General features: G+C 45.6%; 5 pseudogenes; 2 read left to right on the forward strand and 3 right to left on the reverse strand.

The window, feature by feature from the left end:
* The first annotated feature begins 2,702 nt into the window (after window positions 1-2,702).
* LOC136658092 (5S ribosomal RNA) lies at window positions 2,703-2,824 on the forward strand (annotated as a pseudogene).
* Window positions 2,825-10,638: 7,814 nt separating this feature from the next.
* Window positions 10,639-10,761, reverse strand: LOC136657914 (5S ribosomal RNA; annotated as a pseudogene).
* Window positions 10,762-10,790: 29 nt separating this feature from the next.
* Window positions 10,791-10,913, reverse strand: LOC136658063 (5S ribosomal RNA; annotated as a pseudogene).
* A 29-nt stretch (window positions 10,914-10,942) lies between these two features.
* Window positions 10,943-11,065, reverse strand: LOC136657720 (5S ribosomal RNA; annotated as a pseudogene).
* A 929-nt stretch (window positions 11,066-11,994) lies between these two features.
* Window positions 11,995-12,113, forward strand: LOC136658249 (5S ribosomal RNA; annotated as a pseudogene).
* The last annotated feature ends 15,182 nt before the right edge of the window (window positions 12,114-27,295 follow it).

The raw sequence follows: 27,295 nt of genomic DNA on the forward strand, positions 1-27,295 counted from the left end.
TGGTGGTAGAGTCTGGGAGGCAGAATGGTCCAAACCTATGCTTGCTTATGGCAGTGAATCTGGTGATTGACTGCCATAAGTCAACTTCTGCACCATTGTATGCTATGAAACCAGCAGTGGAAACAGCCAGAGGCTCTGTATGGGTGCAAGAACCTCCCAAGCGCTCTGTCAGTGCAAGTAAGATCGGGAAGGGGCAGTTCATGAGTAATATGGGAGAAGATCAGGGCTGGGAGTGAGCTGAACTGGGGTGCAGTTCAGGGCAGGAGAGGGTGGATCTTGGCAGCAATCTCATGCACTCTGAATCTTATGCCCCTTTCCCAGCCTGGACCGACCCCCTTCCTCTCCTTGGATTTATACCAGCAAAATAGGTGACATATGTCTGAGACAACCCATTGGTAAGTAGGTGGGCTACTGGAAGGTAAATAAAGGAGGACGTCTGACCACCAACCCCCACCAAACCCAGTTTTTGGTATGTATACCTGCGTAATACCGACTCAAACCATTGTTCCATCTAGTTTGCCATTTTCTATACGGGTTGGTAGCAGCAGCTCTCAAAGGTTTCAGACAGATCTTTCACAGTCCAACCTAGAGAGCCCAGGGGTTGAATCCACAGCTTCCTGGCATACAAAGTAGGTGCTCTACCCTTGAGCAATGATTCATCTTCTCCTCCCCTGTCTTTTTTACCTTCTTGAGTGTCAGGAGGGGGTTAATTTACAGAGGGCAGGGTCAACTTTTTTTCAGGTCAGGTGTGATCATCCCTCAGGCATGCTTATGTCTCCAGTGACTGAAGCATAAACACAACACTTGTTTTTCAAAGATGCAGTTTAATCTGGAATATATCCAAAAGAAGGTCTTCGAACCTGGTTGTGTGAATCTCATCTCCCCCCTCACTGAAACCTCTGTGTCTCCTCTCCAGAAACATAAAAAGGTGTCCTTCTACGCCAGCAATCAATATATGTCAGCTAAATCCCCCACTTCCAGAGTTCATTTCCCCACAGGCCACGTTTTAACAACCTCTAAGCACAGGAGCTGCATTCGAGCATCTCAGCACTTAAATGGCAAATCACGCTAACAGCTATGAAGAAACTGCCTGTCACATGGTAAATTTATTTTGCTGAAAGATGCACATAAATGGCTGTCTCTTCCTTTAGTCGCTCTTCTATTCTTCCGCTGTGATGACACTTTTGAGATGGAATCATTGTACTGGCATGAAAATGTGTGTCAGCCCAGCTTTGCTCACTAAGATTAACTAATCAGTTGGGCGTTGCATCTTGTTGAAACTCACCTTGGAGGCTTGCCTTCATTGTCCGAAGCCAAGTTTTCATCTTTCCCTCGGGCACAGACAATTTCATTTGATCCGTCTTGGAGCATAAGGATATACGAAGCAAATCATTTAGAGATGACAAAGTGAAATAAAATGAAAGACTGTGGGCCTGAGAGACTTTAGGACTAACTAAACCAGAAAGAATCAATGAGAATCTATGCATTATCTCTGCCAGAGGTGTAAAACCCATGGGCCAAATGTGGCCCTTGGAAGCTCTTTATATGGCCCGCACCACCATCAGATTCTCTCCGCTGCTCTGCTGTGCTGAGATGTCACTGCTGAAAGCGCAGCCTGCGTGATTGGGCTCATATTTTGAAAATATGATCAAGATTTCTGAATTTTCTCTTCTGTTATTTGTATCTAATGAGTTCCTAAGTGAAAAAAGCACTTACTTCTGGTCACGACCAGCTTAATGACATCACTTCCTGCTTAATGACCTCAGCAGGCATCATGAATGTGATTTGGCCCACTGTATGAAACAAATTTGACACCCCTGATCGATGCAATAGTATTGCTTTTTTAAAAAACATCTTAACATGCACTGTGAAAATTTAGTGAGTGAAGGTAAAAAAAAGAAAAACCCCATGAAACACGAAGAATCTTTTTTGTTTACCACCAAGTGAATTTCCTGCAAGTCTTTCTTAATTCTCTTGCCCTGTAATAGATGTATAGGATGCCTAGTGCAAAAATCTCATGATTAAATGAATTTGTCCTGAGGGGACAATAAATTGTGTGCAAGCCCAGACACTATGATTGTTGGGACAGGACTATGCCTAAAGGTGAGGCAGGATGAACTTGTGCAATATATTTTAAAATAAAGCAATTTTAAGAATAAATAATTCCTATTCCTATTCCAATTCCAAAACCTTTATTGGCATGAACAACAAAATTAGGTAAAACAATAAAAGACAATACAATAATAATAACAATAAATAATTCTGTGCAACTACTTTTTGATTAAAGTCTGGAATTTTAGTTACTCACGTGATCTAGATTTCAACTTCTTGTTTGCTTTAAAATAGATTATTATTAACAACAGTTGTCGCTACACATCATAGCAGTTTCCACATTCTTTCCTTTTACAGCTCCATGTGCCTTCCCAAGGTAGTTTTTGGGACTGCACTCTTCCAGATAATAATTAAAATATTTTGCAATCGTTATTCAGGTTATTCAGACAACTGTATCCTGTTCAAGATTTTTCTTGTGAAATTCAACCTGATTGACTGAACACGCCACAGATTTATGTTGACAGTTATGTATTGTATTAATTTTCTGGTTTAATACACCCTGAAAAAAATATTCACTTGCACGATATAATTAGAGAGACTTAAAATTAAAAATAATTAAAATGCCTCTATTTTCAGAGTATCAATTTTCTGTCTGTAGAACAACTGTTACCCTGCACATGCCCGATCTCGTCTGATCTCGGAAGCTAAGCAGGGTCAGGCCTGGTTAGTACTTGGATGGGAGACCGCCTGGGAACACCTGGTGCTGTAGGCTTATACCATAGTCTTTCGAGACTGAAGGTTGCCAACCAGAAGCATTCTATGAATAGCTTTATTTTAACAAATGGAAAAGAACCCAAGCTCCCGAGTCTTTCTGTGTTCACAATTTAGTGTAAGTCCACGGTTCCAAACCTCTCAGGGAGAATTTGAGCCACAGTATGTGCTTGTGGGGAAGGGGCGATGGCAGCAATATGATCCCCACGATTGTGCCACTGCTGGAGACAAAGGGCTGTTTTTCTATTTTCCCCTGACAGTGTCAGCCCTCCAGAGGGTGCAAAAAGACCATGGCCAACTCTGCAGGGCTCCCCAAGCTTCAGAACTGATAAAAAATGTGACTGCAACCCACTTCCAGTTTTTCAGCAAGCCTTTTCAGGTAAGGAATCAGCTCAACTTCCAGTCCACACCTCCTGCCCCTGTATGATTTCACTGGCCCATGGTATTTTCCTTAACGTGAGAGTTAAATTGCCTTTGAATCCCTCTTGAGTTTTTTGAACATCTGATCATGGTTAATATTAGAAGAGAAGTATTTGTAATTTGAATGGCCATTCTGGCACTTGGAGTCTTTACACTTGAAGCCAGGATTTAAGTAAGCCTCACGTGTAAAAACACCTGTTGAACTGCTTGACATGTTTAGGAAGAGAACGTGGTAGAGGTCTCCAGGGACTATGCAGGTGGAGGGTGTCATGATGGTGTTCTATGAGCTTCTGGCTGACAGAGTCAAATCAGATGTTACCACAAATATATAATGGGATCCTTTTGCTCCCTTCTTATTAGTGTGTTGGGGGGGGGGGAACGACTCTGAACCTGCAGCATGAAACTGCAGCAGGGGGGTGGGGTGGGGCTTTGGCACATTACCCCTGCTCTAGTTCCACCCTGTACACGCCCCTTTTATATTTCATGCATTATTTTTTATTTTAAAACCCCTTCTTTGAAAGCTTTAAAAAAAAAAAAAAAAAAGCACATGGAGGGCCATAATTCGGTGGGGAACCACGTGGGAGCAATGAGATAAAGATCCTCATTCCTGCCACAGTTTTACACCTTTTCTAGTCCCTCATTTCCAGACAACTGTTTAGAAAAAAAAAAAAAACCCTAAAAAAGGACCGTGTTACATCTTTGTTGTAATGCCTGATTTGACCCTAATGTTCCAGGATAGTTTGTAGATGGTTTGTCAGTGTGTTCAGAGATGGCATCCTAACAGCCAGATGTCTTCAGTGCGCACTTTAAAGCAGGCAGTCTTCAGATCACAAAAAAAAAAAAAAAAAAAAAGGTGACACACTGCTGGTATACTTAGACTACTGCATGATAGACCCTTGCCTGTTCAGCTATGCAGTTTGCTTGCGGGTACAGATGTTACTATCACCTATCAAGTAGCAAAGTTTGCTAAAGCCACAAAAAAGATCCGTGCAGAACTCCATAAATCTTAAGGATGAGTGCTTTTATTGGTTATTGTTATATATTTATGATTGGTTATAGGTGACACACAAACCCAGCTGAGGAAAGGGGGTGAGTGTGTGTACATGTAAAGAAGGAGCAGCTTTACATCCTGGAAGAAACAGAGATGAGCTGTCAGAGTTAGCCAGAGACAAAATGAGCTGTGACTTGTGGATCTAATCCGGGATGTCTGTTTGCCTCCACTTATGCTCTCCTTGTGTTTTAGTAACAATCCAATCCCAACTTGCACTTGCTGACTGCCCTGCCCCAAAACACCCCTTCCCTGCCTCAGTTATGCCTTCCCACCACCCTGTCTCCTTTGCGGCTAATTCTAGTTATGGTTATCTCTATAACTGGTGTCTTCCCACACATCACACCAATTTCCAGGTCTTCCTCTTTGACTACTCCATGATGTGCTTTCCCAAGGTCATCTTTTGACTCCTCCAGATAAGCCCCCTGTTCCCAGGACAGTATGTGTTGTTCAGTAGCATAGCTAGAGGGGGCAAAACGGTAAGTACTGCAAGTGCTGCAATATGCCGTGTGCGTTGCCCCTTCCACTCACCATCAGAGCCATTCCAGCAATGCACAGATGCTGGCCAGACCAAACTCTATCTCCTGCGCATTGCCATCACTGCCTGGAATGGCTCTGACAGCGAGTGGGGGGGGAGCCCCTTACATGGCTTGTTGCAGTTACTGTTTTGCCCCCTCCCAGCTATGCTACTAGTTTCATTAGGGTTTTCAACCTGGGGAAATTCAAGAAAGCAGGAACCTCTGGAGCTCCCAACATATTTCTTTCCATTGCACACATTGAGTTCCAAAGTATGTAATCCTCTGCATTGAAGTGAAATGGTTTTCATAATAACTCCTCAACGTGCAAAAACTAAGGAGAAAACCGGGGGGGGGGGAGACTTCACCAATTGATGCAGTGGTGGTTCTATTTTGTGACAAGGTAGAATGCAATCTTCTGCTCTTCTTCTATATTTAATCAGCTGTTTCCTCTTTTTTTGCCATACGTACAGTAGTTTAGAGGCCTGATCTTGACTAGTCAGTGAATGAACCTTCAGTTATTTTTGGCCTCTTATGTAAAAGTAAAGATTCATTTTTCAGCCTGCAGGGATAGCTGCAGCTTTAGCAGTGAAGCAGAGATGAAGCCGATCTGTGGAGAATTCATAGGCCGGTGACGACAATAAGTCTGGCCACAGATGGGACTGACTTCAATTAGGCCATGGTCCAGTGAGGATAAAGCAGCCAAGCATACATGGAACAGACACATCTATTTCATGGGCAAATGATGATGATCACAGCCCATTTGCAAGAAAAATCAAGAGAATATGTAGTTGTAAGCTACAAAAATTAAGATTTGTGCTTAGACTCCGAAGGCTCTCTTGAAAAATATTATTTGACCAGTGAGACAATATTCTGCCAATAATCAAAAGCCAAACTTCAACAGTTAGTTTATTATTTAAACCCCCACCCACCTTCCCTCCTCTCTCTCTCTCTCTCTCTCTCTCTCTCTCTAGAACCTCTGGAGAACCATAGCGACCCCCTGGTAAGTTTTAAAAAAACCCTTTCCTACCTGGCAGCAGCACAATCGCGGCTATTGCATTGCTGCCGATATCTTGGCCACTTCCCTTAAGGGAAGAAGGTTAACTTTCAGGTCCCTGGTGGGTCATGACCCACCGGTTTGGGAACCACTGCTTTAAAGTATTGAAAACAGCAAATCCAGACTAAAAGTTACCTAGAAGGACACTTCAACTGGATTGTGACAAGAGAACAAAAGCAAGAAACAAACATGGGGAGAAAGGTAGAGCATTAAAATGGCACTGGGAAACTTACAAATGTACTCTTATCCCAATTATTTTAGTTCTATTGATTTCAATGGGATAACAACGAAAGTACTTAGAGCCAGGATGGTGTAGTGCAATGGTTCTCACACATTTGGCACCGGGACCCACTTTTCAGAATGCGAATCTGCCAGGACCCACTGGAAATGATGTCATGACCTGAAGCAACATCATCAACTATCCTAGGCTGTAATCCTACGCACACTTACCCAGGAGTAAGTCCCATTGACTATCATTGTTAAAAGAATATACATAGTAGCTTGTTAAAAGTACAGGTTTGTATCATTTCCTCAAATGCAGTCACATACCATGGGAGCTTCAAAAAATGAGTGGGGATCCATCTGAAATTGGTCCTGACCCACAGTTTGAGAAACACTGGTGTAGTGGTTCTAGAGTTGGACTTAGACCTGGAAGTCAAATCCCCACTCAGCCACAAAGCTTCCTGGGCAACTCTCAGCTTCACGTACCTCACAGGGTTGTTGTAAGGATGAAATTGAATTATGGAAACGAAATTTGAGCAAATTTTCAATATTTGTGAATATTTGTATCATCTCTAATTTTCTAGGTATATCTTCCTCAGATTAACAGCAACTTTCATTAGCTATTAGTTTAAATCCATCTTCCAAGCAATACTTAAACCTCTCAGATTATGAGCACAGATTAAGTATAGTTCTTTGACCGAGCATTTTCCCATCTAAAACACAAATTGAAGGGATGGCCAAAGACACCATATGTCAGTCAAGCTTCTTCAGGCATCAGGGATGGTAATCCTATTAAAGCTGTATTTGTCTGGCTGGAGTCCAGCCCTACTAGATCTGCCAATAGGAAACAGACTGTCACAAAAGCTTCAAGCTTAGAGGTGGCCACAGATGGATTCATTCCCAGTCTTCTTCCTATCTGTGGAATGAAAAGTTTGAATAAGAAAAAAGGAAATCAGACTTTACAGGCAAACTGATGCAGTTGCCACGATCAGCAATTCAATTCAATTTTATTTGCTTAAACCATAGGTCGTCGCAATACATTAAAAGAAAAACAACAACAAAATATATAACAATAACCAATAAAAGCACTCATCCTTAAGATTTATGGAGTTTTGCACAGATCTTTTTTGCGGCTTTGGCAAACTTTGCTACTTGATAGGTGATAGTAACATCTGTACCCACAAGCAAACTGCATAGCTGAACAGGCAAGGGTCTATCATGCAATAGTCTAAGTCGGGGTGCCCAAACCCTGGCCCGGGGGCCACTTGCGGCCCTCGCGGCCTCTCAGTGTGGCCCTCAGGGAGCCCCCAGTCTCCAATGAGCCTCTGGCCCTCCGGAGATCTGTTGGAGCCCACACTGGCCCAATGCAACTTCTCTCAGCGTGAGGGCAACTGTTTGACCTCTCGTGTGAGCTGTGGGATGAGAGCTCCCTCCACTGCTTGCTCTTTCACATCTGTGATGCAGCAGCGGCAGCAAAGGAAAGGCCAGCCTTGCTTTGTCAAGGCCTTTTATAGGCCTTGAGCTATTGCAAGACCTTCATTCATTCATATAAGTTCCATCTCTAATATATTCATTTATGAAAACTTATGTAAATTTATTCAAATTTTCAATGTAAATTAATTCTTTTTTTTCTCTGGCCCCCGATACAGTGTCAGAGAGCCGATGTGGCCCTCCTGCCAAAAACTTTGGACACCCCTGTTCTAAGTATACCAGCAAGAAATTGATTCCTAGGATATTCATACAAGGGACAACTAAATAAATAGTGAAAGATATCATCAATAACCCCTAGTCCACATAGACAAACTCTTTGATAAAAGGGGCCATGATCAGCAGAAAAGCAAAGCCAAATTAAAAGGGCACATGGGAATCACACATGAATAATATGGGCAGCGCAATCCTAACATGCGCTGGAATGGGGAGACTGGCAGGCCTGCCCAGTATCCAGCATTAGGTTGAGACCAAGGGGTCGTGACCCAATTTTTGTTGGGTCACGAAAATGACAGGGCAGATTAGGCTATGTGCATCAAGCTGCTACTTGGGGACAGGCACTGCTTCCCAATCCCAATCCCAATCACCCCCCTTGGCATTTATAAATCAGGCAGCAGCCTCTAGAAGGCCTCTAAAAATTTTGGGAACCTCTGAAATAAAGGCTTCCCATTTTGATCTTTCTCCTATTCAGTCCCTTTAGAAGGCTACTGGGTGGAGTCCAGCAGGGCCGAGGAGAGGGGGGTAAAGGGGGTAATTTGTACCCAGGCCCAGGGTCTAAAGGGGGACCCAGGAGCCAAAGGAGGGGGCCCAGAAATTTCCTGGGATCTGACATTTTCCTATCTACTCAGACTTGTTGCCCATACGGGATGCTGGGGACACCACCATGACGGGATGCTGGGGACACTACTGATGCCACATGGCTGGGTAGATCTGGGCTCCAAAGACTTGTCCAGCTGTCTCTACCTTCCCCTCACCCTGCTTTACCCCTCCCTGACCTATTCTGCTTGCCCATCACCCCCCCTTACCCCTCCCCCTTTGCAAAACGGCCCAAAAGAAACTTTGTGCCCCCTGATAAAATTCCTCTCAGAGACCCTGGAGTCCAGTGTTGTTAAGATGCAGATGATGACAACCAAGTCTACTTCCAAGGCCTTATGGTGTGAACGTCTTTCAGTTTATGTTTGCAAAAGTGACCATGAAATCTAAAGGGCACCTCTTGGTGCACTCAGGTAAAGTGAGGAATCAGGAAAGTGATGCTTATTTTGTCAGTATCGGATATGCAGAGGGAGCTTTGCCGTGCAAAGAAATGCTTTGCTCTGCTAAAAGAGGCATATGGGCACGCCAGAAGAGTGGAGGAATTGTGGGCACCGTTCCCAGAATCGTAGCTCATGCTTCGTATGAAGCACCCCATGTCGACTTCGTGTTCACTCAGAAAGTGGTGGAACAGAAATAAATGCATGACTTGCCTCTTGATTTGCAGCTGCTCTGACAATTCATTTAGAGCTGCAGGGGTAATACATTAATCTCACAGCTGTTGTTCGGGAACTGTGTGACCAGTACAGGAAGCTGCCTGCTTCCCTGCCATCCCAGCCCCTGGAGGCTCCTGGTGTCTCTTGGATACATACATGAAAGAGCATGTGAAATGCCCCCTCTTGCCCACAACCTATCACCAAGGTAATAACCAGGCAAGTGTCTTCATCAGTTTTACAACAATTGCCAACCCCCAAACTGCCAAGGGCCCACAGGAACTGGAGACATTGCGCACTCCTTTTGAAACACATGTTGAGGAAGATGGAATCGCCCTGGAAATTTGATTGGCAGAGCTGCCGCAGGGCCCCATCATAAAACTGTGGCTGATATTTTAGATGTGTAGATAATTATTTATTCATTTACCAAATGTCTATCACGCCCTTCCAACCGGGCAGGGCAGCTTTACAACACATATATAAAATCAGACCATTTTAAATTAAAAATTAAAATTAAAAACCTAACATCATCAGATAAATTAACAGTTAGACATCTTTAAATGTACATCTTACTGCCAGCTGTTTAAAAAAGGTTACTGCATAAGCAGAAGGGCTAGTTGAAATACTTTCTGTTTAAAAGTTGCCAGAGAGGACGCCATCAGGACTTCCTGGGGATGAAGGCCCACAATTTAGCTGCAGCTACTGAATAGGCTCTGTCTCTCAGTCCTACCCGCTACATTTCGTCGAAAGGTGGGACTTGAAGCAAGTCTGCAGGTGTAGAACAGTGTACTGTAGCATTTCTGAAACTGTGGGTTGGGACCACTAGGTGGGTCACGAACCGATTTTAGGTGGGTCGCGCAGCACCTAGCTCAGCCGCCATTGATTGCAGAGCTGAAAATACAGGTTACAGGGCTGATGGGAAGGGTGGGCTCCTTGTGGGAGAGAAGCCCACTGCTTTGCCCTGAACAGGTGGAAAGATGGGACACTGGAAAGGGAGGAGGGCTGTGGAGAAGGATCCAAGCCTGCATTCTGCTTTGACTTCCGAGTTGGAATGTTTGAATTCTGAGCTACGCAGAATAACAGCATGAGCACACTATGTAATGGGACCTTTGGCCAACCATGGCTTAGGTTTGAAGCCTAAATTGACGGCGTCACTTCTGGCCATGGCATCATTTCCAGGTCAATGACATCACTTCCGGTGGATCCTGACAGGTTGTCATTCCAAAAAAGTGGGCCCTGGTACTAAAAATTTTGAGAACCATTGATGTTCTGTGTATGGGAAGATACATACAGGGGGAAATATCCAGATCCTATGTCATGTGGAATGTTAATAGTAACAACCAGAACCTTGAAGTGGACCTGGAAGCAGACTGGCAATCAATGTAGTTGGTGATGCATGACAGTAACATGCTCAGACTCCTAGACAGGACTCAGGTTGCACTCTGCACATGCTTATAATATTATTTTTATTGCAAGTAAAAGAAACTTATCCAAACTGTGAGCAGCCAGGGTCAGGGCATGCATGTAGTGAGAGTGTGGACAACATTACTCATGTGTGCCCAGTAAGGCTGGCAAGCTTCAGTCTCGAAAAACTATGGTATAAGCCTACAGCACCCGGTATTCCCAAGCGGTCTCCCATCTAAGTACTAACCAGGCCTGACCCTGCTTAGCTTCCGAGATCAGATGAGATCGGGAGATAGTGTTCAGTATAGGGAGATGGTTGGCATCCTTCAGTCTCGAAAGACTATGGTATAAGCCTACAGCGCCCGGTATTCCCAAGCGGTCTCCCATCTAAGTACTAACCAGGCCTGACCCTGCTTAGCTTCCGAGATCAGATGAGATCGGGAGATAGTGTTCAGTATAGGGAGATGGTTGGCATCCTTCAGTCTCGAAAGACTATGGTATAAGCCTACAGCGCCCGGTATTCCCAAGCAGTCTCCCATCTAAGTACTAACCAGGCCTGACCCTGCTTAGCTTCCGAGATCAGATGAGATCGGGAGATAGTGTTCAGTATAGGGAGATGGTTGGCATCCTTCAGTCTCGAAAGACTATGGTATAAGCCTACAGCGCCCGGTATTCCCAAGCGGTCTCCCATCTAAGTACTAACCAGGCCTGACCCTGCTTAGCTTCCGAGATCAGGCGAGATCAGGCATGTAAAGGGTAACAGTTGAATTGTCCAGACCAGCCCACTGAGTAGCCATTTGCACAATTAGAAGGGCTGAGTCCAGCATTTGTGATTCTAGCCACTGAAAGGTATATTCAAAGTACTATTTAATTGAATTATAACTACTAGAGCTCATCACAAAAGTGGAACAAATTTGGCTTGGCCTCCATTACCAGAGAAATATCAGGCCTTTACTAATCCTGCACTTTTGTATTATCCTTTACACCTCCCCTCCCCCCCCCCCCGCTACATGCAGCATAAACAACTCTGTGCTCTTCAGATCCATGAAGCATAAATAATAATGAGACAGTTGACTGATCACAGGTTATTATCTATTATGTGGGTGCGCTGCTGCTGCCATGTGGGCTGGAGCAGAGGTAAGGCGCTGAGCACAACACTCAGGCATAACTGAAGCAAAGGTTGCATTTCACCCACCTCCACAGCGGCAGGCAACCGTGTACGTTTGTTGCAAAGAAGGCTGCTGCATGTGTAGCACAAACAATGCTTGAGACATGTATACCCTGACCATGTGCCTTCTCTTCCAGGACCACTGAAATGATGTGAAAAGGGAAAAGCAAGGAAAGCAATCCCAAGGCAGGCTGTTCTACAATGGGCCTTTGGTATCTACAGGTGATCCGTGGACCCCCTGTGGAACCCCCTATGGAACCAGGACTCCCTGTAGAAACCAAATTCTGTGGATAATGAAATCCACAACTGGAGAGCCTCAGAGGACCTCCTGGATGCAACCGTTAAGTCATTGGTGCGAACTGGAAGTGACTTATGGTTGCATTCCGGAGGTCCTCTCTGTTACCCTGCACATGCCCAATCTCATCTGATCTTGGAAGCTAAGCAGGGTCAGGCCTGGTTAGTACTTGGATGGGAGACCGCCTGGGAATACTGGGTGCTGTATGCTTATACCATAGTCTTTCGAGACTGAAGGTTGCCAACCATCTGCATCCAGCCATGGACTCTGCATCCACAGATACTGAAATTCACAGTGCCTGTGGATAAGGAGGGTGTTTTGCCAAATCCCAATCCACTGGGCCTTGTAAACCAGTCCAATCAATCAGAGTTGCCAATAAGCCAAGTTACAGTCCAAAGTCAGGTTCCAGGTAGGTCAGTCCAATCCGTCAGGGTATCCAAATCAAAGTCCAAAGCCAAAGTCCAGTCACAATCCACAGTCTGATTCCCAATTCCATAAACCAAGTCAGTCTCCTCTCCTACCTCCAATCTGCACTCCTTCAAAACCCACCAACCCTTTCTGCCTCAGGTGCTCCTTATATCCCTGAGGGCCTTATTACCTTCCAGTGGCTACAGCTGTGCAGCACACTCTGCTGGATGCCCAGGCCTTACCCTTAAAGGGGCCACTGCTGACACCACATCTACCTCCTCGCCAGTTCTTCTGCAATTCCAATACAGAGGGTCCACTGTATATACTGCCCATGAAAGAGATGTCAAAAGCACAGGACATTAGCCTTCTCTTCTTTCTCCTTTTCCAGGCTCAGGGTACAACGAGTTGCAGGACAGAACATCTATTGGGGCAACCCAACTGCCCAGGAGCCCACCTCAGTGACCTCTGGAGCCATCCCACTGGGCTCTGGCTTACTAGGTAATGGTGGGCAGCAGTAAATGCTTCTTTCAACCATAAAATTGAAAAAGACCCTATTCGCCACCCAGGTGCCGAGCCATCAGAAAAAGGGAGATGATGAACACTGCACTGAAGGAGGAACAACTCTCTGTTCCTCTTTTACCCTTCCTGGGTGGCTAGAAGTGCCATGGGAGCACATACCACTGAGATTTAGGGCTTTCTCCCAGGGCCCCTGGAACCCTGCCACTAACCTTGTGAATGGGATTCAGAACTTCCACCGTTGAGTTAATGAAACTAACTTGAAGCTGGGGTGGGGTGAGGTGGGGGGAACATGAGATGAAACCCATGTTATTGGAGAAATCTGTACCCACACCATTCTGCTGATAAAAATTCCCCTCCAAGTTGCAACTTGCCCCACAGAGCAAAATTTTCAGGTACCCACATGATACCTGTAACCTTTTGCCCCCTAGGGATATATAGTAATAGTAATTGGGGGGGGGGGTTAATCAGAAAGAAAACACAGGGAAAGGGTTAACTCCCCAGTGTCACATTCCTGATCCAATTCACCTCACTTTCCCGGGGGCTGCTAGTTATTATCATTTTAAACTGCAAAGGAAGCACTCAGCCCTGGGCCCTTAAGGAGAGGACGCCATTTAAACAGAAATAGCAGTCAGAAACCACTTTGAGTTTCACAATCGAAAACCGGAAGTGGTTTCCAATGGCTCTTTTTACTTACTCAGAGGCTTGGGAAGGTTTCTGCAGGGTTCCCTGCACCACCCAAAGGCTAGTGCTTGCTTTGGTGAGGATAAAACCACCCTTCTTCCCCAACAGTGGTGTGATCCTGGGGATTGCATCTCTGCTAACTCCCCCCCCCCCGGCCCCCTCAAAAACTTACTGCAGTCTCAAAGTCTTAGTAGGATTTTGGGAACCGCTGCTTTAGAAGGTATTCAGAGGGCTGGGAGGCCATGTGCAACCTCACTGGTCCTCAAAACATCCTCCAGATGCAATTTGAGCACAGCTCTGGACGTGACATGAGGGCACCAGGTCCGGCCAATCTATGGGTTCAGAACCTGTGGTTAGATAAAACCGCAGGTTCCAAATCCATGGATAAATAGTTTGGATTTGTACATAAAGCTAGAGCTGAGTCATATATACAGGAAAATCTGGAATAGAGACATTCTGGAATAGATTCTAGAATCTGGAATAGAAAATCTGGGAATAGAGACAGCAATTTGCACTTCTGCTTTCCCCATTCTGAGTTAGGATTCATGAGCCCCCAAGGCCATCTGGAGATCACAGATCCCCATTTCTCCTTCTACAGCAGAGGTGACTGAAACTGAAGTCTGCATGTCAGCCTTGGTGCTTCTTTCTCAAAACAGGCTATTTTGCTGTGAAAAAAGTAAGGGAAGTCTATTATTTTCTCAGCATTTCTGTCTCAGACCCCCATGGCATTGTCAACGGCTGAAAATACAGAGGCAGCCAATTTTCACAGTGTCTTAAACAAGAACACTACGATTTATTTTCTCCTCCATTTCTCGAGGTGTCGGAATGTGAATTGTTTCGCTGGCCGCTGGTAATGGCACATTTCAAAAGGCAGCACAGCATATAAGTGGCAAGAGTGGAATTGAAAAGATCTTTAAAAACCCTCTAAAATGATTCTGGTGCAGTAACGTGCCATGTTGAGAATACGGCATCTGTCCACAGACAGAAAACAGCATATTTTGGAATAAAAAGTAGGCAGTCTCCCTTTTGCTACTCTCGAACACTATTAAATTGCAAAGCCTGAGATTGGGCTATCCATTACCGTAAAAAGTAGACAGCTTATTTTGCCTGGCAGAGTACTTACGTAGCATTGAGATCTCCCAAACATTGCATCTTATCTTTGGTTGCTGTATAAATGCCACACTTCTCTCCACCTGCAAATCTTTTATTTCATTATCACTGAAAAATTACACCTCTAGTAATAGGGGAAGAAAGATGGTTCATTGCAATATGCCAACTGGGGCCCAGAGCCCAGTGGGAAGGCTTACTGGGAAGCACTGGGGAGCAGGCAGCAGTAGTGAACTACTATTTCATGGTTCCTGGGTGCCCCGAATGCCAGTGCTGTGTTGGGGGACAGGACATCCAGGAATTATAAAATAGTACTGGGTGATACTTATCCCTTGGGGGCTGGGGATAAGAATAGGCCCTCAGTTTGGCTGTACTTGTCATAAGAGGCGACTAAACAGCCACCGGGTAGATGGGACTCGTTAGCCTGGGAAGGCAGCTCATCTGAGAGAAGGAAAACTCTGATCCCAAACCTCCACTGCCTTGTGGCTACATCCAGTTATGGAAAAGGCTTCAGGAGTCAACCTCGAGGCAAAATCCGGAGCTGGAGTCCCTGAGGCAGTTCATGGCTGAACACAGTCACGTTCTGGCAACTCCTGCGACGCCGCTGGAACCAACTGTATTGGCCTCTGCCTTTCCATTGGACCATTTCAGCGACGTGGAGAGGAGGGATTTGCTGCATGGGTAACAGCCTATCCTCCATACCTACTTTACCCAGGCTTCGCGCACTGGAGAGGACACTCTGTTCCGGAACCACCATTCAGAGCGTGACACCATAGTCTTCCGAGACTGAAGGATGCCAACAAGACTGGGTGGAGGAAGAAGATGGTCTCCTGTTGCCACTACTTACCCACAACCTCCTGGGAAGTATTCCCATGGGTACAGGCTTGCCAGGCAGTACTGGTGAACAGTGGTGTCATCAGGTCCTCATGGCACCAGGCCTAAAGCTGCCAACCCTCAGGGTGTCTCCAGGAATCAGCTCCTGTCTCCTCGTGTCTCCAGGAATCAGCAAACAATCTACTACCAAAAGAAATCTTGGAGATGTTAAGAGAGGGCCTCCAGGAATTTCCAGTTTTCATCTGGTTGGGGGAAAAATATCTAGGGATCACATCAGTTTATTCAGGCCGCATCTGTGGAGACCAGTAGCATAGCTAGAGGGGGGCCAAATAGTAAGTACTGCAGGCGCCACAACACAGCATATAAGAAGCCCCTCCCATTTGCTGTTTGAGCTATTCCAGGCAGCGACGGCAACACGCAGGTGCTTGCTGAACCAAACCGCATCTTCTGCGTGTTACAGTCACTACCTGGAACGACTCTGATGGCAAGTGGGAGGGGCTATTTACATGATGTGTTGGGGCACTACTTACTGTTTTGTCCCTCCTCTAACTATGCTACTGGTGGAGACACCCCTATACTGGTGCTTTCCATGTCTTTCACTGAAGTGTGGGTGTATGACCATGTGTGTGATGAGGAATACACAAAAAGACTGAGGCCACTGAAGTGGGGATTGGCAGAAAGGAGAGTCCGTATCCCAGATCATCTGCCTTTGGGCAGAGCATAGTAAGCTAATTTTGTAGCTGGCACCTGTAAGTCTTCCCTCAAATTTGCCTTCCCTGAATGTGCAGGGCTGGTGAGACAGCAAGAGCTAACAAGTTGAGCAGAGGAGAGAATCTTGTGTTATGAAAGTACTAAACTAAACCTAGCAACAAATGTTTATCAGCTTTCGAAAGCGCCTCTTGGATGACACATCGATACGTTTGCATAAGTGCAAGTGACACATCATCCTTGACATTCGCAGCTTTCTCATGCGTTCGGTAAAAAAAATACACAGAGAACATGTAGAGGGTACACATCATTATTCAAACGAACCCTTTGAATTAAAAGGGTATCGCTAAAAGAGATGCACATGAGCACACCTCTGGATGGCCTATGTGGACCACATGACTGGTTGCTAAACAAATGTTGTTTTGTTCATGTAATCCGAAGAACTACGACAGAGGACATGACTGCTGTATGGGGCTGTGGAGGAATGGGTAGAATGAGGCTTCAATAAGGGAAACTGGTTTAAATGAAGCTCACTGGGTGGTTTTTGGTGACCAACTCTCAGGATGGAAACTGTTATTAAAAAAAAAAAAAAGGCTCCCAGCACAATCCTATTGAACTCTTCAGCTGGCACAGTGGCTAGAGTGTTCACCAGCCTGGAGTGTTGCCAACATGCTGTAAAATCAGCATTGCATCCAGCTGGCACTGCACCCAAGCCCCTGGACCCCATCAGAGGTAAGAAAAGTGCCCACTGGCACAGGGGCTTGGGGAGGATGGAACAGCTGTGGGAAGGGGAGCACACTTTGAGAACCACTGCACTATTGTGTTTGTTTGACAACTCTGTTGTGAGGGTAGGCTTGCAACTCTTGACAAGGAAAAACATGAGACTAAGGGCACAAGCCTCACCAGGTCTACTCAGAAGTAAGTCCTATTTTGTTCAATGGGGTTTACTCTCAGGCAAGTGAGGTTAGGATTGCAACCAATGTCGTGTGGGCCAATGGTCTTCAACCTTTTTCATGCTATGTCCCCAATCAATTAATCAGGGCTCCAATAAATAAATAAATCAAGTATAAGACTGGGGACCCACAGTGCCCCCCCCGGAGTTCTATCTACCCACTCCCACACCATAATGCCTTCCCAGCACTGTTCACTATAACCAAATATCCTTATTAGAGAGAGCAGAAAATGTTACCATGAAGCCTGGTGCTAGTGAAAGCTATTTTAGCACAATTGCTAAGAACCTAAGCAGGACTGAGACACCATCTCTTGGTACCCGAAGGGTTACACCAGATGCCTCCCCCTTTACCTGGTGGTGCTTGTTTAGTCCAATGGTCTTCAACTGCCTTCATTCCCATAAGTTGCCTCGACCCCACAACTGAGGCTTCACGATCCCATTGGGGTGACAACCCTAAGGTTGAAGAACACTGATGTAGGCTATCCGGAATTCCATGAGAAATAGTAAGATACTAATGTTCCCAATCCCTTTAAAATATTTCAAAATGAGGATGTTTCAGCATGTGCAGCAGCTCATTGTGTTGTAGATATGAGATGCTAACTCCCTTGTAGGAATGCCCTTTGCTACCCAAGAGCCCTGCCTGTTCTTGCAACTGACCTTCTTAGGTTGACATTCATACAAGACAGGCTTCATCCCAACACTCTCTGCTCCTATTGATCCTCTGAGCATGTCTTTTCATGTGATGAGAATCATCATGGAGAAATGTGTCAACTGTCCAATTATCACATGACAACTGCATGATAATTGTACTCCCACTGTACCCACAATGCATTTTAGGGAGATTGTTAGGCAGGAGATAATGATCCTTTCAGAGATGATAATGAAAGAAACCCCTGCTTTGTACAAAAATCTCTCCTCCGTTACCAAGGACAAAGCAGCTTTTCGAAAACGAGTGTCGCACATCTCGGTGCAAATCTTCTGCACCCAGAAGGGAGAAAGGCAAACCAGTGGCATTTCAGCGGATGACTATTCATTAAGTTTCGACACACACTGCTCTGTACAACACAATTTCAAAGAGAGGGGGGAAAAAATCCAAGCTGCTTACCTGCAGAGAATCCAGCATGAGTCATGCTTAGGAATGAGCAGAGTTCCAATAATACTTGCGGCATGCAAGTATTTGTCCTTCCTGCAGATTAAAACATTTCAAGTGGCTGAAAAAAGACCAACTAAGAAGGAAAAATAGGAAGGCGGTGTAGGTGATTCAGGACCCAATCCTAACGGTTTGGGCACTAGGTGTCGTAAATGTGTCATAAAGCATGTTTATGGCACCCTCAGAGTAAGGAGCGCTGGTTCTGGACCAGCACCAGAAGGACTCTGTCCAGAAGAAGGTAAGACAGCTGGGTGGCAGTGTGGGTGTTCATGGTGGGGGGAGGTGTCCTGGGAGGGGGAAGGGTGGGGTGGGTGAGGAAGTGGCTTGGGGGGGAACCTCCTGGTTCCTACCCGTTGGGCTGAAAAACCCAACATCGAGGTTCTCAAGTCTGTGCCAACAAAATAGCCCGTGCATACTTGAGAAACCCCATTGCGGGGACTGCTTGGGGGAAGGAGACAAATGCCTGAACCTTCTCCTGAGGGGACGAAAGTCTGAACCTTCCCCCAAGGAGACAATGTCTGAACCTTCTCGCAAGGGGATAAACGTCTGAACCTTCCCCCGAGGAGGCCTCAGGCAGCTTCCCCACACCTGCAAGATACAGCGGTCGCCATTTTGGCACAGCTATTCCTGCAGGCACTGGGAAGCTCAAGATTGAGCTGCCCTTCAGTTCCCAGAGAGAGCATTTGACAGAACAAGGCAGTTACACATTAATGAACACCCGCAGTAGTCCACTTTGCCTTCAAGCAAGTTGGAATTTGCCTTCTTGATCAAGTTAAGACCTCTGACTTTTGCATATAATTGCTTTGTGCCCAGCGAGACCATTGGCCTTTGACCATTGAGACAATAATAATGGAGAAACAGGGTCATTTTGGGCAAATTGGCAATCCTAAACACAAGCGATATTTTAATTGGGGAGGGTAGGTGGGAGTTAGTTGTTTTCTTCAGAGATGAACTGCCACACAGCGCATTACCATTCTAAAACCACACTGCTGAAAATGTCCTTCTGCAACTTCCCTCGCATAACCGCATTTATTTATAGAAGTTAGAGAGTGGCAAGTTGAAAAAGAGCAATTAGCAGTTAGAAGCCTTTTCTGCATTCTGTCTCCTCAGAGCTACTCACTGCATTGGACCTATAGGCTGTTGCATTGCCTATATTAAAAGCTGACAGTCGGTTTGGCTGTGATTCATTATACAGGCAGACCACTGTATCCAGGGAAATCCAGCTCTCCCCCCACCCAATATGGAAACCTTGGATATGGGGGAACCCTGTCTCCATGGCCCCTGTGTGCCCCATGTGTGCCCATTAATGTTGTTTACTTCCTTACTGCTGCAAAAACATTCTTGCTTTTACAGATCGCTATAAGCATACAAGCTTATAGCACACATAGCAGGCAGCCTGAATGCTTGAAGCAACTCAGTTGGCGTTAACACGAAGCAGTTAAGTAAGTTACTGCCTGTTCTATTCATTGTATACTAGTTTTGCCACCATTTTTCAGGCAGAGCTCCTGTGCCTCTAGCAGCTGCAAGACAAGACAAGCTTTGACAGATAGAAGTTTTCCTAGCATGCAGATTCAGGGAGGGGGGAAAACTTCTCTACCTGTATTTCTGCTTGTAATGCAAGTTGCTCCAATTGTGGGAGTTTTGCCAGCAGGAGGGGGAGAGGTGAAAGACTCATGGCACATGTGCTTGTCTCCTCAGAAGTAAATCTCAATGAGCAACTAAGATGATTACGGGGCTGGGGCACCTTCCTTATGGGGAAAGGCTACGGCGTTTGGGCCTCTTCAGCCTAGAAAAGAGGCACCTGAGGGGGGACATGATTGAGACATACAAAATTATGCATGGGAAGGATAAAGTGGATAGAGAGATGCTCTTTACACTCTCACATAACACCAGAACCAGGGGACATCCACTAAAATTGAGTGTTGGGAGAGTTAGAACAGACAAGAGAAAATATTTCTTTACTTAGCATGTGGTTGGTCTGTGGAACTCCTTGCTGCAGGATGTGGTGATGGCATCTGGCCTGGATGCCTTTAAAAGGGGATTGGACAAGTTTCTGGAGGAAAAATCCATCACAGGTTACAAGCCATGATGTGCATGTACAACCTCCTGATTTTAGAAATGGGCTATGTCAGACTGCCAGATGCAAGGGAGGGCACCGGGATGCAGGTCTCTTGTTATCTGGTGTGCTCCCTGGGGCATTTGGTGGGTCGCTGTGAGATACAGGAAGCTGGACTAGATAGGCCTATGGCCTGATCCAGTGGGGCTGTTCTTAAACTACAATTCCCAGGAGGCCTTGCAGGTCTTCTTGTTGTCTGGTATGCTCCCTGGGGCCTTTGGTGGGCCGCTGTGAGATACAGGAAGCTGGACTAGATGGGCCTATGGCCTGATCCAGTGGGGCTGTTCTTATGTTCTTATGAGTTCAATGGGACTTACTCCCAGGAAAGTGTGTATAGCATTGCAGCCAGGCAGTCCAATTCTATGCTTCCCAGAGCCCAGGGCTGAATCAGTGCCAAAATGGCGAGTGCTGCATCCAGTGGGGTCAGGGAAGTAGCTGCAGGTCTCCTCCGGGTAAGGCAACAGTGGTTCCCTTACCCCTTGTCAAGCCCAGGTGGCCCCAACGGGGCTCCTCGGATCTGCGCCCACTGTTGAGGACATAGTGCCAGAGCCTGCTGCTGTCTTCGCCCTCTCCCACCCCCACCCCAGAATACCTCTGCCCTATCACTCCGCTGCCCAGTGCTAATCCAGAGCTCTAGGCAGCCTGGAACCAACCTCTGCCCAGTGCTTGCTCAGCACAGACACACGTGGAGCTGGCACCAGCCTGACAGTGTCACAGGGATGCCTTGAGATTGTGACACTCAGCGCTGGTGCTGGGCTGGCACTGGTCCGATAGGATCAGGCCTTTAGAGCGCAATCCTACGCAAGTCTGCTCAGATGTAATTACCGCTATTGCCAATGGGCCTTACTCCCAGCTATGTGTGGATAGGATTGCAGCCTCCATATATCAATAAAGAAAAAGTTACTACAACTGTACTAACACTCTTAGTCAGCGGTTACTACACTCTTTCTCTCGATACTGAGCTAAACAAACGCATCGGTAAAGCAGCTACCACGTTTTCCAGACTCACAAAGAGAGTCTGGTCCAACAAGAAGCTGACAGAACATACCAAGATCCAGGACTACAGAGCTTGCGTCCTGAGTACACTTCTGTACTGCAGTGAGTCATGGACTCTCTGCTCACAATAGGAGAGGAAACTGAACGCTTTCCACATGCGCTGCCTCCGGCGCATTCTCGGCATCACCTGGCAGGACAAAGTTCCAAACAACACAGTCCTGGAACGTGCTGGAATCCCTAGCATGTATGCACTGCTGAAACAGAGACGCCTGCGTTGGCTCGGTCATGTCGTGAGAATGGATGATGGCCGGATCCCAAAGGATCTCCTCTATGGAGAACTCATGCAAGGAAAGCGCCCTACAGGTAGACCACAGCTGCAATACAATGACATCTGCAAGAGGGATCTGAAGGCCTTAGGGATGGACCTCAACAAGTGGGAAACCCTGGCCTCTGAGCGACCCGCTTGGAGGCAGGCTGTGCAGCATGGCCTTTCCCAGTTTGAAGAGACACTTGGCCAACAGGCTGAGGCAAGGAGGCAAAGAAGGAAGGCCCATAGCCAGGGAGACAGACCAGGGACAGACTGCACTTGCTCCCGGTGTGGAAGGGATTGTCACTCCCAGATTGGCCTTTTCAGCCACACTAGACGCTGTGCCAGAACCACCATACAGAGCGCTCATAGTCTTTCGAGACTGAAGGTTGCCAATACTACAGCTGTGATCATCATTACTATTCATGAAAGTCTCTGGAACCTTGAGCTCCTCAGATATCTCATTCTTTTTCAGATTTTCTTTGCAATAATAAATAAATAAATAATGTGTACCTTGTAGTCAGACCAACAAGCCAATTTAATTTGATTGATTAGTACTAATTAGGTTTTCCAAGCAAGCACTAACCTGATAAGGATCCAATCTGCCCTTAACCACATGCAATAAATTTCTATTGATTTTAGCAGTGGAAAGCTAACATACCTTAAGGCACATCTGGACTGATGACTGTGAAAACTTATCCTTTCAGCTGGTACACACCAAAAACCAGTGCATCAATGATAATTAGGGCAAATTTAAAAGAAGTTACTCTACTCATCTGTAAAAGTAAAATAACCAAAAAGTTGCTTCAGACAGCCTTATGCTTGGATCGAAACATATCGAGTATGCAAGTTTACATCCATGTAACATTGTCTGTATTAGAACCTGTAGACAGGGGTGTATCTTGAGCAAGTAGTAGTGGTGTCGCCTCCGTCACTCTGGAGAGCTCCTGGTCTCTTTGCAGGGGGGGGGGCATGGCAGCTTCACACCCACATTCCTTCCACCCCCACACCCCGTCCTCTGGGGGAAACAGCACGCACCCCCTCCTCTGGGGAGAACTCAGAAGTGACCGTCTTGCTCTGCAAGTGACGCAAGGCGGTCACTTCTGGGTTCTCCCCAGAGGAGGGGGAGGCTTCAAGAGGAGCCTCCCCAGGAATAGGAATGGGCTCCACAAAGCTACCAGTGTTCCCTTCTCCAGGAAGAACCCAGAAGTGATGTCACATACCATTATAACATCATGGCCTTGATTGCTACGGCAGTGTGGTACGCCACTGCCTGTAGATGAAAATGGAATCTGTTTGAATGCATTACAGCCTGCACTTTGGTAGCATGTACAGTTGGAAATGCATTAGAGTTAATCATACCTTTGTTGTCCAGTATAATACATAAATGTTGCTAATGATCAGATAAGAAACATTGGAAAATAAGACTGGCAAGCTGGTATGCACAGTTATGACTCCTTTCCTCCTTCCTTGACATTTATCGTTGGATACTGAGCTGAATATGATAAAATAGGTTAATTCTCATGCAATGCTTATTAGAATAGCATTAGGACCACACAATCATCATTCATGCTCTCATTGCTCTGAAGCCAGACAACTCCACTGTGCTCATGAAAAATGTTAGAGTCCGTCAGCTAATGGAGAATGCTGTCAGTTCTCTTTTACAGCCAACCTACATGCGATGTTTGAGCAAGTCATTACAGCTGATACGCAGGCAGTCCAATCCTAAACTGCGCTGGTGCAGCCAGGCTGCATGGCCTGCATCTAATGCAGTTTAAGAGCGGGCTCAAGGTCTCCTAAGGGTAAGGAGATTTTTTTCTCCATACCCTGAGTAAACCCCCAGCCACCCCATGGGGCTTCTTGGATACATATCAGCTATTTAGCTGGCACAAATCTGGGAAGCACTTTGCAATGTTGGGCTGGCCAGGAGGGCGGTTAGGATACAGCATGTGCTGTCACAGCCAATCCCACCCCTTCCTGGACCTGATCTTCCATTGTTCCGCTCTCCCTCTTCCCAAAAGTGCTCCTCCCTACCTCCAAACTGCCCTTCCACCACTTTCTCCCAGCCCCCATGCCACCCAGTACAAACTTACTGTGCCAGCCAAGATGCTGGTGATCAAAGGCAATCTTTTTTTTTGAGACCTTATGGACCACCTCTGAGGGTCTCACAGACTACCTGTGGTCCACAGACCATGGATTGGGAACCGGTGACCTAGATCAAGGGTGCCCAAACCCTGGCCCTGGGGCCACTTGCGGCCCTCGAGGACTCCCAATCTGGCCCTCAGGGAGCCCCCAGTCTCCAATGATCCTCTGGCCCTTCGGAGACCTGCTGGAGCCCGTGCTGGCCTGATGCAACTGCTCTCAGTGTGACGACCAACTGTTCAACCTCTCGTGTGAGCTGTGGGACGAGGGCTCCCTCCACTGCTTGCTGTTTCACATGTGTGATGCAGCAGCAGCAGCAGCAAAGGAAAGGAAAGGCTGGCCTTGCTTTGTGCAAGGCTTTTTATGGGCCTTGAGCTATTGCAAGACCTTCATTCATTCATATAAGTTCCATCTCTAATATATTCATTTATGTAAATTTATTCAAATTTTCAATGTAAATTGATTCTTTTTTTTTTCCTGGCCCCCAACATGGTGTCAGAGAGTTGATGTGGCCCTCCTGCCAGAAAGTTTGGACACCCCTGACCTAGATGAACCAATAGCCTGACACTATAAGGCAGCTTCCTACGTAACTTATGAGAAGGTTGGCTGGGATGAAACCGTTCCTTTAAGCCACGCAGCAGCCACAGGTAGGCAAACTGGCAACCATTGCTGCAATGTTATGACCTAATTCTGATACTGAAATCCTGTACGAGTCTTTAAATCCTTTATCCTGTCAGAGGGAGATAATTTTACAAATGTGCTTTCTTGGCAGGGAGTGTGCATTGCTAATACGCCAGAATGAGATGCTTTCATGTACTTCCTTGTTTCCAGGGCTTTTAATCACAAGTGTGTTGCTTTTAATGTTAATTTTTATGTCACCCATAGGAAAGACCATTTTAAAATGTTTACAACTGACAAAGCTTTAAAAAAGAGGACACTTAACTCATGCAATGCTTCTTTCCCCCCAGAATTTGACACATTGGTGCTTTATCTAGTTCCTTCACAAGCTCCATATTGTGTGCTTGCATTAGAAGAGGCTGCCCCCTGTAATCCTGAACAAATTATTTTCTTGTAAAACCCCCTCCTTTGCCAGATGCACTGTAATCTCCTTTTAACTCCATTGCATCTAATCCTACTTTGGTATTAGATACCACAACACAGCTGCCCTTAGGGTCCGCCCCTTTCATTTCTCTACCATGATGAAATGCACTTTGTTACAATAACGTATATCTAGATCAGTCTTTCCCAAACTGTGGGTCATGACCTACCAGTTGGTGGAGACCTGATTGTCGGTGGGTTGTGAAACTGACAAGCTGATAGCTGACAAGGAAAATGTATTGAGGCCTATGGAAAATGAAATTGAGCCACACGTGTGTTTACTTGTGTGTAGGCAAATAGGCCTCATTCCAGTTCAAAGGGCAGGCTGAGAGGAACACATTGCTACCAGAAAGATCCAAATTCGATGAATGCAGACCCCCAAAAATCTCAAGAAGATTGTTTCCTTCTCCAAGCTGACAAGGAGAAATGTATTGATCCCTATGGAAAGTGAAACTGAGCAAAGATGCCTCAGCTCCTATCAAAGGCCAGGTGAAAGGGAATGTAAGGCCACCAGGATGGTTCTGATAGGATGAACGTGGAGCTCTACAAATGCTCTGGAAGGCAGTCCCCCTCCCCAACAGCAGTGGTTCTCAAGCGTTTAGTGTCGGGACCCACTTTTTAGAATGAGAATCTGTCAGGACCCACGGGAAGTGACCAGAAGTGACATCATCAAGCAGGAAAATTTTTAACAATCCTAGGCTGGAATCCTACCCACACTTACCAAGAAGTGACTATCATTGTTAAAAGTAAATACGCAGTAACCTGTTAAAAGTACAGATCTGTAACATTTCCCTAAATGCAGTCACATAGCAGTCTAGTATATTAAAAATAAAATATTGAAATGAATAGGGACCCACCTGAAATGGGCTCACAACCCACCGAGTGGGTCCCAATCCACAGTTTGAGAAACACTGGTATAAAGGATAAAAACAGAGCGGTTTGAGAGGCTGGTAAAGTGAAACTTATTTTTAGTCTCATAAAGCTAGGTTGGTCCCAATAGAGTGTTGTTTTTAAAACGTGGGTTCTAGTGCTCTGTGGTGTAGCTAATGATCATGTAGCCTGGTTCAGAACTAAAAATGATGCCCTGGAACTAACGTCACGCCCAGGCTTTTAAAAAAGTGAAAATGGGGAACAATCCACCTCCTCCCTCCAGCAGCTCACTTCCCACTTGCTTGCTGCCCGCCCCGACTCCCCCCATATTAATACCGTATTGGTTCCCTGCTCTATCATAATAACACCTAATTGGCTCTCGGAACAATCAGTCTCATAGGTCTTTTGAGTTAAAAGAAATCCAGTTTTTGTTACATAATGCAGTTATGTTTTTATTTTCTGGTTATTTGGCTATAACTTTTGATAGAACAGAGATATTTTGATATGGTTTGTTTCATTCCATTCTTTATTAAATTCCGCATTGAATAGTATGTAACATGACAGTATTATTCAAAAATACCAAGGTTTTCACAATTTTGGCCACTAGTGTCGGGCTCAGCTTGTTGCCCCCCCCAAAGCTTGTTGCCCCCCTAAAGCAATCGCTATTCCCTGCGCCCCCTTAGCTATGCCACTGCTGGTGCTAAAAAATTTGGGAACTACTGATAGAGAATATTTTGGGGAGTGCTTTCCAAATTTCAGCTACAAATATCTCCTCACAGGTTTGAACATGATGTTTTCCCCCCTCTCATTTCCCTCCCAATAAATATCTTTGGAAAGCTGCCTGTAACTGTCTCTTCCATTTTGTTGATTAAATTGATGCGCTGACGTGGAACATGGAACTGCTGGCATTTCAGATTTCCTTTACTTGTTGCAAACAACAGGAAAAGTAGCACACTGAGCACTTGAGCTTTCCTCTGGTTCAATGCCAGGAGCCTTCTGTCATTCATAAATTGCCTGAGCCAAAGACCTCATTTCAATTTTTCAGCAGAAAAAAAATTCCCCAAGATTGAATTACTGTCCCATACTCAATGGCCTATTATGAATGGCTCTTTATTAAAACAGACAGTGAATGGCTTCGCCACAGGAAAATTGCCATTGAGTATGCTTCTTGCGATCTGATTTATAACCCAGCTTATTTTAATTCTATCTATGAATATTTAAAAGGCTCACAAAAGAGCAATGAAGGAAAAAAAGGCATTTGTCATAAAATATGGCCTCAAACTTCATCAGTGACTAATATTCTAAGGTTGCCTTGCTGCAACAGGATGGATTGATGGATGGAAAAATGTTTTATCCCACCTGTCCATAACAAGAGATGCCCCAGATGGCTTTCAAACAAATTGTAAAGTCCATACAAAAAAAAATATAAGAACAAATATATATACTACAGAAGCCATAGTAGAATAACAAAAGTCTACTCTAAATATTCAGGGGGTCCCAAAAC

The sequence above is a fragment of the Tiliqua scincoides genome, chromosome 7 (assembly GCF_035046505.1).
Source record: "Tiliqua scincoides isolate rTilSci1 chromosome 7, rTilSci1.hap2, whole genome shotgun sequence".
NCBI classification, from domain to species: domain Eukaryota; kingdom Metazoa; phylum Chordata; class Lepidosauria; order Squamata; family Scincidae; genus Tiliqua; species Tiliqua scincoides.